Genomic DNA, 15,426 nt, shown 5'->3' with positions numbered 1-15,426 from the left:
TTTTACTTTGCACAGACTGGCAGATTGCATATAGATAATAGTTCATGGATTATTCACTAAGCTTGGGAGCATCGTCCAGCAGATTAGGATTTTATTCTCTTTTCCTAATATGGTCATCTCTTGATCTAAAAAAACAACATGGCCATTGACCTGGATGACTGAGAACCTTCACAGACAAAGTAGTCTAAGTAGCTTGGAAAGAAAAGCATCTGGACCTCTTTAAGTTGCTTGAAGACATTTCACCTCTCATCCAAGAACCTTCTTCAGTTCTAAGGTCAAATGGTGGAGAGTCCCAGATTTTACCTTTGAAATGAAGAAGCTTCTCAGATGAGAGGTGGAACTTCTTCAAACAACTTAAAGACATCCAGACACTTTTCTTTCCAAGCTACTTAGACAACATGGCAAATGTGTTGCCTCAAAATGTGGCATCCAGATTATTGTGGGTGATGCCATCCTCAAGATGCAGTGTATGTTTTTAGGCAATGGATAAACTAAGTGGCTTCATTAAGGTCTAGTATACAATAAATAAGGATTATCATGCACAGCAACTGTAGTGAATTAGATACACATTTGCAACATTAACTATCCTGTCTTCAACTCCTCCACCTGAAACACAACTTCACACAGCACCATTGCAGACAGGCAGGTACTCAGGCCTTCCTCAAGAGCAGCTGAAGTTCATCTTCACAACACCACAGAAGGAATCTCGAGAAGTCAATAACACTAGAGTATTAAACAATAATATTTTTTGTTATTATATATAATATATTGTTTTTATTATTTTGTATTAACCCTTTTATGCATGAATTATGACAACCTCAATCAGGATTTTTTTCTTAAGTATTTTTATTCATCTTTAGGCATGAAAAAAAGATTTTTGAACTTCATTTTATGTTTTGAATTACGAATGTGACAAACAAATAAATAATATATTAGTTATTTGTTTGTCTATACCATACAGTCTATACCTAATAGACTGTATGGTATACTTGTTTATGTGCAAGTATACAATCAACACTAATTGTTGATCAACACAAATCCAAAAAAACAGCCTTTGAATAGCTGTCCACTGTAGTGACCGCTATGTGTGAAACTGTTAAACTGTTATCGTAATATCTGGCAAGCACACAGATTAATGATAGTAGCATAACTATAAGCCATCTTTAAGGTAGTGACTCGTGGCCATGGCTAATAATAAAATTATAATGTTAACGTTTGAGCTAGCCAGCGAATGTTATCAGTTGCGCCATTAATAGACAATTGTTTTATCCTGTTAAATTCAAATTATCTGTGTCTAAAATGTGTACTCCCAGACGGAAGCTGAGAAAAGTCAACGAACAGCAATGAACATATGGTGTCGCAGCAGTACCTCTGGCAATCTAAAGATATTTCCATTTAGCTACCTAAGAGAGGAATATATCACTTATATAACTGTATCCTATATAACTAAACATTAATGTTAGTATATTTTTTAACTGAATCAGCAATCTTAAAAATAGTGCTGTCACTGATGTCTGCATTGTTCGAATCTTTATTTAAAGAAGTCTCTTAATGCCCTTTTCGGCCCTGTGGTATTGAAGATATCATTGAATATAGAGTGTTTTCTGAGATATTTGTATTAAATTTAATAATTTTGATACCTTAGAAACTACAATAGGGTACAAGAATAAAAAAAACTAACTATGGAGCTGGAGAAGAACATAATACGTCCACTTTAAGTAAAAGATTAAAGACAACTTTCTGTTCTAAATTTTAGTTTCCGCTGATTGCCTCTCTGAAGTGAGCTCTGAGTGTTGTGAATAAAACATAAAGTAAGATAAGCATTCTCACAAATGTGCATTACTGTAGAGACCACTGGCACTGCCAAGTTTCTTAAATGCAAGACTCTTGCATTTGGTAAATAGGCATCAGGATGGCGATGCCAAACTACACTTTACATTGAATCCCGGAAACTCTTAATAAAAGCAATATTTCGAAAAACGCTTGAGAAAGGACTTTTTTTTCACCATGTACTCATCACAAGGGTACACTGCATAATAATGGAATAATAATGGGGGGGAAAGCATCTAGCAGAAATGCAGGACCATGGTGAGAAAGTCGAACCCTTCTCAACAGGATGTGCAGCTGTTTGATTTCCACCACTGTGCTGAAATTGGGAAATAAATATTCTAGCGTTGTAAACATTATAAATTAATGTTTTGCAAACTTCTCAGGAGGAGGTTTAAATTAATTCAACATATTGTGGTCTTTGCAGGCACACAACAACAACTTCTATGAGCAAAATTATGGATGCAAACAAATCCATCCTGTTTCTGATTAAACACGGCCATGTTTTTCATGTAAACACTTGCAGCCAATCCTTCAGAAACTGATGGCAGCCTTTCTTTCTTTGTTTTATATGTATAAAACTAGGAAACAAATACTGTATCCTCTTGAGCCTGGGTCTAGGGGGAGGGAGGATCCTGGCAGCATTTGTTATGATTTGCATATCCCATGGTCTGTTGTGACAAACTAAAATTAATGGTTCAAAAAAAATTGTTGGATCTCTCCACAGGATACCAATTTTCTAAATCAGACATCTAGAGCCAAAGAAGTTCCAATTGCATTAGGAAAGGAAATGTCATTAAACATGCTGGTCAACTCATGTCTGTCTCTAAAGAAGAGCCTCAGCAAGAATCATTGTAGGTGGTACAGTACTCTTGCACACAATTATACCTCAGTACTGTGCAAAAGTCTTGAGTAACCCTTTATTTCTTTATATTTTGCTAAGACAATGGGAAACAGGTGTAGCGATTTATTGAAACATACAGATTCATAATTTAATTGATTTGAACAATATCCCCAAACAGCACTGGGTGAAACTCAGCACCAAATCATGACAAAGCCTGCTCTGTTTTCTTCTTGGCAGCTACCCTTCCATCGAGACCATTTCTGATGAGGCTTTAGGCAACAGTAGATCAATCATGCGAAAGGGAATATAAATATAAATCTTTCAGGTCTTGTGTCACATAGTTTTTAGGCCAGACACTTTCTTTGTCCTCCACTTGTCCAGTGAAAGTTTTGACTAGTAGCTCTTTGGGTACTCACTTTATTGGTACAACACCATTTTATGTCAGTCAGACTGTTTTATCGTTTGCATTTTTTGTTGATTCAACTAAATAAATGGGAAAAAGTTATATGTTTTTGTGGCTACTAGTGGCAAAGTGCTTAAAGATATAATTTAAAATTGGTTCTTTCCTAAGTTGACTCTTATAGGTAGATTCAACACTGGTTCATCCATTGAGTTACATGCCTTTTTAATGCTTGAATACCAGGACCAGACAGAAAATAAATGAAATAGCAACGAATGTCCAAGGAAACTCTTGAGCAATAAACTTGAGCAATACATTGGAAAACTATTGCTCAAGACCACTTTAAAAATGGGATTTGATAACCCAGATGTCAATGAGTGAGCATGGAAAAAGATGCCACAGCCACAGCTATTAACATTTATTGTAGTTTCTTGTGTATTAAAACAGGATATTACCTTTTTGCAAATCAATCTCAGTTACCATAAGCCATGCTAAAATTGGTATAGATATTTCCTGTTTCCTTATTACTTCCTTAGTATGACTGAGGATTGTAGAATTGTTAGAAGTGCAAACACAGCCACCACTTCCAAAATTATGTGTGATTCATACTAGTGAGATCTTCAGTTCCCAGTTCAATAAGATTTCTAAAAATACCACCAAAGCTAAAATATAAAGTACTAAAAATGAAACAAAAAAAAAAGAAACCACACAGTGTCTTCATATTCTTTATTCTTTTCCTACACTTCGCATTAAAAAAAAGCATCATATTGACTGACTGACTACTACACAGCTGCATTTTTCCAGTCCCATCTGCTATCAATGGGCCGGTATTGCACTTAGTGGCAGTCTATTGTGAATGTATCCCAGAGTCTACAGCTTCCTAATCATGCTATACTTATTGAGAAACATTTAAATGGGTCAGTTCTATAAATGCAACCTTCTCACATTTCTTGCCTGAAATAAAAATGGACAGAAAATAATCAACTAACCCAACTGTAATTATACTTGCCAAAGGGGTTTTTTTCTTCCAAGTAATGCAACTGCCATCAAACTGCAACACATTTCAGAAAGCCTGAAGTCCAAATCTAGTCAGTAATGTTAGAAATGTACTCTTAATGCTTTATTTTTCACTACTGTCTAAATGGCAGAGTTAAAGGTTGAGCAACAAGAACTTTCCGCTCAAGAGTGTCATCAAGCCATGACACTTGATTCCCTTTTTGCTGCTTCCACAGTGGCTACCATATTGAATTATGCATTCAGCCTCTGGCATTAATTAAGCTAATATTAATTAAGTCTCCTTCAGGTGGCTAAGCTATCCCCAGTCACAACTTGCGTTATAAAGAGCGGAGTATGGGGATCAGACACATTTGTTTCACATCGAGTGTTGTGTGTTGTGTAAGATGAAGTGATCTTGTCACTCCTTGAGGTGAACACAGTATTCATGCTTCAAGGCTAAAGTAGACGATGAGGCAGCCTTGGGCAAACTGGAGATACTGATGGGAGATTTTAGTCTCAAAAGTGACACTTGCTTAACTGATGATAGTAATAATGAATAAAGAAGGCAAACAGAAAGCCTATGCATGGCTGACTTGTGTAACTTAACAGTAGCACAAAATGATAAGTGGTAGGCATCCCCCAGTGCTATTAACTTTGAAGGAATCTTACAAGAGAGGAAATTTCTCTTTTCAAAGAAGTAGAAGGGTACAGAAATGTACCTTTCTTGTCCTTGACCAAAGACCCATTCCCGATGATGGTAGAAAAATAGGACCACTTTCCCCATCCTTTCAAGTCTATTACACATAACCATGTAAACGTACTTTATCCACCTCATTGGACATGTTGTTTTTGAGAGTGAGAAGAGCAGTTTAGAATTCTTTCTGAGAAAGTAAATATCTTCCTTTTGCCTCTTGCCAATATTTTGTGTTTTTTTTGTTTTTTTTTGATGTGACCCGTGTTAAAAGGAGATCAAAAACATGTTCAAGAGATCCGTATTTGAATCCTGGTAATATTCATTTTATAAACATTTATTTTATACTGACAGACCAAAGACTAAGTTTGAAAAGAATTTAAAGCTCAAATTACTAGAAAATAAAATTTCTATATTGCTAATGCAATCCAGTTTGAAAGCAATGTATCTTTTTATCATTTCTTGAATTAAATCAAAATAAAAGCATATACTTTTGCACACATACACTTGCATCAGTTACTTATGTTTTTCTCTGAATATCAGTTTATTTAACTCTATATCTCATTCCAAAGTATAGAAATAGATGCAGCTGCAAAGCAGGGAGTCTAATTATGCCTTTCAAAAATCAAATTTTTCTAAGTTTTAAATAACTTTAAGGTTAGAAAACATTTAATTAAAACCAGTGCAGGATTATATTCCTACAATATTAAATCATTGCATGTAGTCAGTGAACAAAGCAAAATTTTATTAAAGAGTAAAATTAAACTTATAAGGGCCGACGCTCTTTTTACCCGCAAGGACCTGCAGGGTAAACGTTTCATTTTTCAAAGAAACTATATGAATTTGCTTAAAATGTACAGGATGTATCACTGTGGGGTATTGCTTTTTATTAGGTTTTTTATTTTTATCTTTATGTTTTTGTAACCCATATGTATAATAATCCAAAACAATAATACACGTCGTGGCCATATGTGCTCTTTTTAGCGATAACTATTGCAGCAGAGCTAAGAGTTGCAGATAAAATGTTTGAGTTTTAAACAGTGGGAAAAGAACACCAGCCCTCCCAGGATTTTTTTTCAGTTTCCATTCAGCAGCAAGCTCGTTGCTGTTTGGATGTGTTCCAAAATTCAAGCACAAAAATGCAAATTCAGGAGTATCGCCTAGAAGCAAAATTCAGTAATGGGAGAAGTTGCTCCACACATAATAATGCCAGTAGTGCCTGTACAGTTCTACTACTCCTCCAAGGGTGGTTAGGATAGTCTGTCACCAGAGACTTAAGAAAGAAAACCCAATTTATACAGGTTGTAAAACTTTCCTTTGGGTTACTACAGTCAGTTAGTTTGCATCTTGCTGCACTGTTACACATCAACGGGTGTCTTTTAATTCAAGATTTCATACATCCCCTGTGGAAGAATGCAAGAGCTGCAGCAGTCTACCCAAGGCCCAGGGCAACGGGTAACGTGAGGATATTCCAAAAGAAGTAGTTTAATTGATTTTACTTGAGAATGACTCAAGACCTTATGGTGTAATAATTTCCTTATTCTTTCACAGAAATGAAGCTTGCATATAAAGTCAGTAAGTAAGGTTTAATAAGCCTGTGATCTGTGTTTTTTAAATCTCAGTACCCTTCAGTCATTCTGCTCTTTAGACTCTTGTTGGTTAAACTTACCTCAACCCCATCTGAACCTCATACTGGCCAGAAAGAGAAACCAAGCTAATGGATCCACATAGCAAAAACACCTGGCATCAGTGTGGCCAGAGGCGTTCTCAAAGACAGACATGCAACAAAGAATCCTGACTCGAAACCTAAAAGATTAAAAATTTTAAAAAGTTTTATGTCCAAAAGTCAGATAAATTCAGTCAGAAAGCTATTTTTTTTTCAAGATATGTCTAATGATTTTAAAATGATTGCCAAGTTGCAAGACTTGCTTGTAGAAAGACCTTTATAGGGCTAATAGCAGTCTTCTTAGAAGGTTGGTACTTACATTTTCTAAGTCTTGGTTTGGACACTGAAAGCTGACTTTGGAAGTGTCTATGGGATTGTGCATACAAGCACATGATGAGGTTAAAATCCACCTGGGCCTTAATGTATTGTTCTCACACTGTGTTCTATATTTGATGCTGTTAGCCTGATATACTTTTGTCAGCTGTCAGTTTTAACTTTATGTTTAACTTTATCTGGGTCAAGGTTACATAATGTTGGACTAGTTTTGGAAAGGGGTGACAAGTAAACTTTCAGATTTATATTGATGCTAGTTGATTTTAACCTTACCAGGCTCAGGTTTATCTGAAAGCTGAAAAGTTCTTGTCCCTTATGAAATTCATGAAAGAGCTACTGAATAGCATAAAAACCCAAGAGCAATATGTGACCAGCTGATCACCAATTGACTTTTCTCTGCAGGCTGCAGTGTTTTTGAGATATTTATACAACAGTGCAGATACAATATTGACTGTTATTTCCAAATGCAGTCATTTATATTTGAAGGTAGCAACATGCAGTACATACCCCTAGACCTTTACTGGCTCTGTATAGAAGTGGTTTAAAAGCTGAATACAATGTGTACACCTCCAACTTCATCACCGCTGATTAATAGCACTCTGAAACTACCTACTGTAAAAACACAATACACAGCATCCACAGCTTTCTTATTTCATTCCTCCAAAGGGGTGGGCTCAGTGGACACGTTAATGCAATCAGCCGTGTGCTCCTGCTGCACACAAGAACCTTTTGCCACAAGATAATCCCTCTCTTGTGCGATTTTCTAGCTGTCAGTGTAGTGATGGCAATTACAGGCCCAGAGGTGCCAGGCAGGTGGCCTTGGAGTTTTAAATCAGTCAGGTGGTCTATAGGGGCCATTTAACCTAGCTTACCTTGCTCTTTGTTGGAACCACTTTGAGGAGAAAAAAAAAGCTGTACCAAATACCCAGTATGTGTGCATGACTGTATATAATCTGTACCTCATCTGGCTTACAGTTGAATACCAACAGACTTTTCTCTACAGTGCAGTTGGTTCTACCGTTATTCTCCCTCTTCTAGTAAGAAAATAAAATCCCCAAAGAAGTGCATTCTCTCATTTTTGGGGGGGGGGAAAGAAACAGATAAAAACTGTTATTGAGTTGGTGAGGTAAATTCACATGCACACTTAGGGATATGCACACACATACTGTGAATGTAAACAGAAGTAAATTAGGTGCCATGAAAAACTATTATCTCAAACCGCTTCTTTGTGTGAAAGGAACAACAGCAGCAAAAAACAATAATACTTTTCATGGGGGCTTCAAAGGGGCAGTTCAGTAATTTAGTTTTGCTCTTCATAAAGTTGGGAAACTTGTGAAATGGGATGTTAACAAAACTGGAAACCAAAAGACTCCAAGGCACTCCTGATTTCAATAGTTATTAAAATGACTTTTCTGTTATTGCACGGTGATGTTGAACTTAAAAAATTCTATTTTCTAGTGGTGTTGCACCAATGGGAATCCTCCATCTGTGGTGAATGAAAATCTCCCCAGACTGGGAAGGTGAAATTCCTAAAGTATCTGGTAGAGATGGCACGATACCACTTTTTTATGTCCGATACCGATACCGATATCATAAATTTGGATATCTGCCGATACCGATATGAATCCGATATAGTGTGTTTTTCAATCAATAAAACTGTTTGTTCAATATCTTGCTGTATTTTGTATAAGTTCATACTCAAGTTTAAATAAACAACAACACTAAAGCTATTCTGTTATACCTGTATGTAAAAAATACACTGCACCCAAAATATTTCATAGTTCAGCAACACTGATCAATCTAATAAACTTAAACCTGCTCCATCCTTCCTATTCTGGTATTTTAAAGAGTACTTAGCAGAAATATTAAGCAACCTAACTAATAGGGTTGCAAACTCTCAGCAAAAAAAAAATAGGGAACCACCCCCCACCCTCCACCTCATGATGCTTAATCGACGTAATCAACTTTAATTTGATGCAGTGTGGAAAGAAAAATGCACAGAAATAAATTATTTTTCAAGAAAAATTAAATAGATTCAACATCTTTCTTCTACAGAATTGCAGACTGCACAGATGGTACCTTCCCAAAGGAAAAAGTACTATAGCTTACTAGGGTATATTAGACTTAACAGTTACTATATACAGTAATGGACTTCTATACATTTTACATCAGATTAAAACTTTGGGTGTAAGATTCAGATAATTATTTATTAAAAGCTAGACATTTTAAATGAGAATAAGAAAGTAAAGTATGTCTTTGTGCCCCCTTTTCCCTGTTAATGCCCTATCGGCCCCCCTGGCTAAACTTTGCTAGATCCGCCCCTGCACAGTTACCAGCTGTCAGCTACGTAGAAAAGGATCCTGGTGTAGAAAGTAATATTAAATAAATTCTAACAACAGCTTATCAAGGTTAAATGTGCTGCTGTTGTTCAGCCGCTGGTTTTCTCTTTCTGGTGCAAAGTGGCCAAAAACAAAGAAGAGAGACGGACTCGCGACAGAAAAGCCGATCAGCTGATCATTAAGCAGTTTCATGAAGTAGCAGCAGGAAGGTGAGGGAGAGAGAGAGGGAGTCGCTCCATATATCGGTTGTTAAGCTTAACATGGGAATGCTTTACAAACATTCAGAGATGAACTTACACACTTGCTTTACTTCTCTGTGGGATAACTTCCTCGAGATGAAATGCCGGATTGCTAGCGAGGATACAAATACACACAGCAGCTCTATCACGTGAGCACACTGCTCCGACGTGCAACGGTTATGAGCTGAGTTACACCATGTCGCAAGTTTTGTGAGGTGCTTTTTTGATATTTAATGGATCGATTACATTTTTTATTTCTCGCCGATATCCGATCCAGTAATTTAGGTCAGTATCGGACCGATACCGATACCTAATATCGGATCGGTCCATCTCTAGTATCTGGCCCATAAGTAGTGAAACCACTACATGTTTATTGGATTTCTTTTCAAAATGAGGTTGCAATTAACCATTTCATAACTGAAAAACCTTGTTTCTTAGCTATACAAACTATGACCACAAATATTTTTAGTTCGGGAAGAAGACTGTGAACAAAAGAAGCATGGAGCCTTTTCCCAACCTCAGCAGTCAGCCGTAGCAGTCTCCAACACTTCAAACAGAGCTCCATGTGTTCAGAATATTCAACTTGAACTACATAACCTAAGAAAATACCCCAAAATTACAGTATTTATCATTTAAAAGGCATCTTATCACTCAGTTTTTCCAGACAGGCTTAGGACGAACATTTCAAAATAATTGCGCATCATGCACCGAATAGCAAACCTAAAGGTCAGGAAAGCTCATACAAAATATGTAACTACCCAAGTCTTTTACATTTTTCCATTGCCTTTTTCAGTATGGTGTTCCACATCTATTCGACTTTTTTCTCTGCCTGAATATTGGATCCATTAGTATGTAACTATTTTACACTCAGTCAGCAAGTCAGTATTTAAATTACTGCACTTGACCCATGTGCCATTTGCAGACAAGGTTCAGGATAATCACTACAAGGCTTATGTGTTTTATTGATGCCAATAGGTTAACCTGCTATTGACTATTTTTACTGCTGGATATTTTTTATTAATATTATTTTTCACTGAACTGACCCAAACAAGAAATATAAGAAACAAGAATGGGTGTCAAAGATTGGGATTTTTGGTTTTTGATTGTGTTTTAGGTTGTTTTGTTTTGTTTCTTTTAAAAATAATCTGCTTGTTCTTTCCCATTTTTTTTGTACTGTTTGTACCAAAACATTTCTTTGACACTGCAAAAATTTAATTACCCATCTAGCAACAGAGTGTAGACCCTGTAGATGTGCCTGTGGATTTGGGTGTTTGACACTGAAATTTCTCATTCAAGCAGTCAATCTCTCCAGAAAAAAAAATATTTATATAATCTTTAACATGCTGAGACTTTAACTTAGAGTTCAGAATACTGTTATCGCTCACATAGCATTTTCTATTTGTCCACTAAAAAAGAAAAAGGCTATAATGAGAGAAAAAAATATAGCTTTAATGTATTTTATTCAACTTCAATTTCCACAGCTATGTTACATAATGATCTTCAGCTGAAGCTTCACTCTTTGCTGGGTCAGTTATTGGTAGAGTTAACAGTGTCATTTAGCTGCCTCGTCTGCAACTTCATCATCTTGAACAGCAGCTGTCTAAATCAGTAAGCCATGTCACCATGATGTCCACCCTAATAAGCAGCTTTGTTCTGTTCTGCATCTGTGATGAGATGATAATAAATATATTTGAACCAGTTCTCCATCTGCTGCAGTGAGCAAGTAAGTAGCTCACTTACATCTAGCATTCTTAAACAATGTGACTTAGCTAACACCTTTACTCACATCCAACTGGCAAGTCTCATAGAGTTTTTTTTTTTTTTTTTAACTAGCCTAGCCTTCCTGTCCTGGTTGCTTCCTCTGCAAGCCATTATGCAACCTACCTTTACCCCAGTTCCTCCATTTCCTAGTATAGATAAGTATCAGTGGCTTCCTGCTTTGTTTTATATCCAAGTTTTTTCTGTGAACCTCTCTAAGCTTCCCATGTATGTATGTGGAAGACCCATGAGATCTCAAAGTAGATCCAAAATACAAGTTCTTACAAAGCTAATTACATTACTAAAGGAGGGTGTAGGAATGAGGACCCACGTGCGGAACACAGGAGGGAGATTACAAAATTAGGCTGTTATTGAGGCCAAATATAAATAAATGAAACCCAGAGGCAGAGGAGTTCATAGAACGTAACACACGGGTAGACATAACAGACACCTTGACAAAGGGAAGACTGAGCTCTATATTATCCCCTCTCGCCCCTGCAGGTTTTCTAGGACTGCACTCTTCTAGACAGCGAACTCGGTTGTTGGTCCTGGGATCTGCTTGAGCCACTCTCCTAGCTTGGGGGTTACTGCACTGAGTGCGCTGATTGGAACGGGAGTCGTGGGTTCAACTCCCAACCCAGGGCATCTGTATCCAGTAAGGGTCCCTAGGCTAGAACCCCCATGCTAACCAAGCCTACCTCAGATATGAGTGAGAGAGAAAACTGAAGTCATACCGGCTCGGGACTCGCCCGGATTAACAAGGTGCGCGTCAGGTGTTAAAGAACATGGACACACTGATGAGAAGTGGGCTACTGGAACAAGAAGGCATAAATGGGCAAGAAATGAGGACAGGGCACTGTTCGAATTCTACTAAGGGGGTTACATGAATAAGATGAGGGACCTATGTGTCATGGTTGGCTGTGTGGCAGGCAGGCAGGAGAGGTGGATCCAAAATGCAGGACTCAGACACGGGGGTTCAACTTAAAGCGCAGCTTTATTGCTGGGAAAAAACCTTGAATTAACTAAACTCACCAAAAAGACAACAAAAGATGGAATAGAGGAACTAAGGTCTGAAACACTGGAAAACAAAACTAAACCTGAGCAGATGACTAAACACAAGGAACACTGGAAACAGAACACACAGCTAGTTGAGGGTACGACGCGACACTGAGCAAGGGCAAACACAGGGCTAATATACACAGGGTAGTAATGAGGGAATGGGCAACAGAAGGGAGACACAGCTGGGAGAGATCAGGGCTGACGAGACAGGGGAACCAAGCTGCACACACTAACATAAGACAAAGACTTTCACAATAAAACAGGAAACATGAACCCAACACAAAGACGCAGACTCTACACTGAGAGACAGACAGAAAATGACACCTGGCACTAAACCCACACAAAACATGAGAACACAAATCCTAATCACAAATAAACAGAAACAAGAACCAAGTAATCATCATCACCACCACCACCATAATCAGCAATACAAGAGAATAAGAAATCCATCATTCAAAAATAAACCAAAACATAATAAACTCAAAATACTGGGTCCGATGGACCCAGAACCGTGACAGTACCCCCCCTCCAAGGGCTGGCTCCCGACAGCCATAACAAAAAAAACAAAACGAAACAAGAGCACCAAACCAGGGCGGGCGGAGGGGGTCCAGGACGGAGGGACAGAAACCAAACAAAAAACAAGGAGCACAAGAGTCCAAACAACACAAGAAAACAGTTCGACAACACTGGAAAACACATCAAAAAACGAAACCAAAGTAAAGCTCAACAACAGTCCATGAGAAGCGCAGGGGGTCGACCCGGAGGTCGGCCATACAGGAGCCAACACAGGTCAGGGCGCCGGCCATGCACACGGCAACGGGCAAACAGTTTAGGGGCCGACCCGTGCACACGGCAACGGGGCGGCGACGGGCAAGAAAGGTTCGAGGCCGACCGTGCACACGGCAACGGCGGCGACGGGCAAAAAGCTCCGGGGCCGACCGTGCACACGGCAACGGCGGCGACGGGCAAAAGGCTCCGGGGGCCGACCGTGCACACGGCAACGGCGGCGATGCAGACAAAGCCAATCAGGAGGCCGGCCACTTGGAAGGCAGTGGCGGCCACTGAGCAGATCCGGAGGTTGGCCGCGATGCCAACGGTGGCGACGAACTCCATCTGGAGGCCGTCCTCGACGACCACGACGCCAACCCAGAGGCCCGGAAAGCGGCCGGCAGAGGCGAGGCGGAACAGGACGGACCGGGTCCCACCACGGCATGGCAACCGCAGGACCAGACGAAGCTGAATCAGACGAGGCTGGACCAAACGAAGGCAAAGGCGAAGACGCGGAGGCTGGGCCAGGCGCGGATGAAGACGCGGAACCTGACGGCAGCGGGACTGTTGCAGGCGGTGATGTAGACGCTGCAGCCGGTGATGTAGACGCTGCAGTTGAAGCGGAGGCCGATGAGAAGACTGCTGCAGGCGGGGCTGAAGCGGAGGCTGAAGCTGGACCAGGCGAGGCTGAAGCGGAGGCTGAAGCTGATTCAGACGCTGAAGAGGATGAAGACACGGAGGCTGGACCAGACGAGGATGAAGACACGGAGGCTGGACCAGACGAGGATGAAGACACGGAGGCTGGACCAGACGAGGATGAAGACACGGAGGCTGGACCAGACGAGGATGACGACTCGGAGGCTGGACCAGACGAGGATGAAGACTCGGAGGCTGCAGCTGGCGAGGATGAAGACTCGGAGGCTGCAGCTGGCGAGGATGATGAGGCTGCAGCTGGCGAGGATGATGAGGCTGCAGCTGGCGAGGATGATGAGGCTGCAGCTGGCGTGGATGATGAGGCTGCGGCAGGCGACGGCGTGGAAGCCGGAGACGGAGGCGCTGCAGCAGGCGACGGCGTGGAAGCCGGAGACGGAGGCGCTGCAGCAGGCGACGGCGTGGAAGCCGGAGGCGGTGAGGCTGCAGCTGGCGGCGGCGTGGAAGCCGGAGGCGGTGAGGCTGCAGCTGGCGGCGGCGTGGGAGCCGGAGATGGAGGCGCTGCAGGCTGGACGGGTCCCTCGGACCCTCCAGCGAAGACTGACGACGAAGGCCGGAGCGGTCCCTCGGACCCTCCAGCGGAGACACGAGACGAAGGCCGGAGCGGTCCCTCGGACCCTCCAGCGGAGACACGAGACGAAGGCCGGAGCGGTCCCTCGGACCCTCCAGCGGAGACACGAGACGAAGGCCGGAGCGGTCCCTCGGACCCTCCAGCGGAAGCCATCGCTAAACCAGCAGATAAGGAGTCCACTGGCAGACACGAAAGCAACTGGCACTGCACTGAGCGTGACGCTGGAGACTGGACTACAGGCGACGCTGGGGCCTGGACTACAGGCGGCGCTGGGGCCTGGACTACAGGCGGCGCTGGGGCCTGGACTACAGGCGGCGCTGGGGCCTGGACTACAGGTGACACTGGGGCCTGGACTACTGGAGACACAGGTGACACTGGGAGCTGGGCAGCTAAGTGAGCTACTGGGAGCTGGGCAGCTAAGTGAGCTACTGGGAGCTGGGCAGCTAAGTGAGCTACTAGAGGCTGGGCCGCTAAGTGAGCTACTGGAGGCTGGGCAGTTGAGTGAGCTACTGGAGGCTGGGCAGCTGAGAGAGCTACAGGAGGCTGGGCAGCTGAGAGAGCTACAGGAGGCTGGGCAGCTGAGAGAGCTACAGGAGGCTGGGCAGCTAAGGGAGCTTCTGGAGGCTGGGCAGCTAAGAGTGATACCACAGATGAAGGTGGAGGTGCGATGGGTTGAGGATGGTGAGGGTGCAGTTTCGTCTTTAAAGGCGGATCGAGTGATTTGGCAACAAATAATGATGGAAAAGGTCGCTGGTGCCGCGAATACCAAGAGGCGAGGGCCTCCAGGAGGGCAGCTGAATCTTCTTTCCCTGGACTGCCCATATCAAACAGTTCGAAGCAGAGTCTCGCTCTCAGACCTGTGATTATTTGTCTTAACCTTTTGATGTCCATAAAACTGACGGTCAAAGTTGTGGATGACAATAAGTGATCAAAAAACACTACCTGAATAAGTCTCTTGGGCTTGTCTGCAGCGTGGATTACGCTTCGGCAGAAATCCTTCAACTGCTTGAGCATTTCCTCCTTCGTGGCAAAACCTGAGTCCGCTGGGTCCATTTTGTGGTCGCGTCGTTCTGTCATGGTTGGCTGTGTGGCAGGCAGGCAGGAGAGGTGGATCCAAAATGCAGGACTCAGACACGGGGGTTCAACTTAAAGCGCAGCTTTATTGCTGGGAAAAAACCTTGAATTAACTAAACTCACCAAAAAGACAACAAAAGACGGAATAGA

The sequence above is a fragment of the Oreochromis aureus genome, linkage group 23 (assembly GCF_013358895.1).
Source record: "Oreochromis aureus strain Israel breed Guangdong linkage group 23, ZZ_aureus, whole genome shotgun sequence".
NCBI classification, from domain to species: Eukaryota; Metazoa; Chordata; class Actinopteri; order Cichliformes; family Cichlidae; genus Oreochromis; species Oreochromis aureus.
Note: the sequence above shows the minus strand (reverse complement) of the source record.